The sequence below is a fragment of the Pundamilia nyererei genome, unplaced genomic scaffold (genome assembly GCF_000239375.1).
Source record: "Pundamilia nyererei isolate P.nyererei 1_Seehausen unplaced genomic scaffold, PunNye1.0 scaffold00010, whole genome shotgun sequence".
In the NCBI taxonomy this organism is placed as follows: domain Eukaryota; kingdom Metazoa; phylum Chordata; class Actinopteri; order Cichliformes; family Cichlidae; genus Pundamilia; species Pundamilia nyererei.
Genome location: NW_005187411.1, coordinates 3,167,124 through 3,169,397, shown reverse-complemented (window position 1 = coordinate 3,169,397; position 2,274 = coordinate 3,167,124).

Sequence of the window (2,274 nt, the reverse complement as noted above, 5' to 3'; positions counted from 1 at the left end):
ACCATGCTTTAAAACACATTTAAAGCATTGCACGAGCTACCTTTACAACCTTTACAAAATAGATACAAATAAAAAGAAAACGTGTGTAATTCTGACTATGAGCCATTCTTAAAAGATAATTAAAATATTCTGAATAATTAGAACATCACTCATAAAGACTATTATAATCCCGGTGGGATGTAAATAATACATACATACATACATACAGAAACTGGTGCGTGAGATTTATGAATTTGCATATTGAAGGACTATCTACTATATATACTCTCAATACAAGACAATCTGCACAGACTGCCGGGAGGACCTGTAAAGCCACATTAACACATGAGAGAGGCTCTGGAGCACCAGTCTTTTCTAATGACTCGATAATCCGACCCAAATGCTGCCTGCTTGCTAATCTCTCCATCAGATTACCAAAGCAGGGACGAGCACTGTCTATTTGCCTGTCTCTCTGTCTTCCTGCCTGTCTGTCTCTGACAGCTTGTCTCTTTGTATAATCGCTCGTCTATTTCTCCTTTTATTTTTTCTGTATGATAAGACAAAAAAAAGTCTTTGCTAGCCTCTCTATGATCCTCCGAGCTGTGCGCTTGTAAGGTTGCATGCCTGTTCGCCCGCTCTCATCCTCACGTGTACAAGCCTTTAAAATGGAGGACGAGGTTGTAAGGACATTAAAATGCAGTTGCAAATCTTTTTTTTTTCCCAATGCCATGCGAAAGTGCACAATCCTCAACACACCTGATACAAACAAATCAAATTTGCAATATGCATGAAAAGTATGGCATGTAATTGATGAGCATAAATATTAAGTTCAAGCTTTTGTCAGTTCATAGACAAAAAAGTATATATATCTTTGACAAAAGTGTATTCCACAAAAACATAAAACAATTTTTTTCTAAATGCCTCTGAGGTAAACCTTAACTTATGTTACCTCATAAAATCCATCTCCCCATGCCTCATAAACAGAAGGCCAAGCTGTCCTCCATTTGTGGCCAAGCTATTGAGCTCTGCTGCGGTGTTATTGTGTATTCCTGGTAAACAAATGTAAACTAATGTCATGTCGGTCACACGTCAACCAAGTCTAATTCTATATATTTATTATAAAACAGTGGCACAGTTCCTTCTTTTCTTTTTTGCCTGTAAGGAATCACACAATGTCTCTTTGATTTTTCATAAATCATACTGTGTGTGTGAGTGTGTACCTCTGCGTAGTGTTTGTACCCGTCTGTGTAAGAGTGTGTTTGGATTGATGTGTGTCTCTGTCTAACAAACTGTAGCTCAAACTGCTGTTGACAGTCTGAATAACTTTTGACTTTTAGCTTTTCACAAAATAACACTCGACGCAGCTAACGCTAACTGAAAATATCCCCGAATTATCCCCGTATATGTGGCAGTTTGGGCAGATTTAGTGACGGGCTCGAGACAGATCATATTTTCTGTGCAAAAATAATATATCAAATTCTACACCATTTCACTCCATCAAGGTATGTAATTCTGTGCGATATTTAAAGCAGATATTTGACGCTTTTGCAGAAATGAAGATCAAAGGGGTGTGAAGTAAATGTGTGTCAAATTGCTACTGTGGAGACTTGCGGGTAGTTTAGCCTGCATGATTTTGGTAATGCCTGACAAAAATCACACTGACAGCAGTGGCCAAACCATATGATTCATGCTTCCAGGATTATTTTAAACTGCATCATTATAGATAGCTGAACATACAGGAGGTAAAAGATTAGAATCTGATGCTGCTTATATGATTTCTAATCGTTTGAGCCGCACATGTAATTTAAACTACGTGCTGTTCAGTGTTTATTACTGTAAAACAGTTACCACACTTTCCAAAAAAAGATTGATTTATAAAAGCAAAAATTGTTTCATCCTACAAATATAAAATTTAACTACAGTATGTGTCACTGTGTTGTGACATAGCTGAAAATAAGTCTAAAAATGGTTGAATTAGGATTTTTTAAAAGTATAACACAGGGACAAATCAAAACATGAACGTATGAGAAAAATATTCTCATGCAGGCTGAATCTCTTCCTGCAGAGATGTGAAAGTTGTAGATGTCGACACATTTCAAAATAATCAGAAAGGTTAGGAGCGGGGATATTGGATTGAGCTAAGTGGTGAAGTGAGGCATGAGACGGCAAAGAGAAATGGAGGGAGGGATGGAGGGAGCGAGAGATGGAAAAGGAGTGGTAATAAAAAAAGAGAGGTGAGATGGGTCTGGGTGGATTTAGTGTTGTTAGCAGACGAGCGCCCCGTGTGCATGTGTT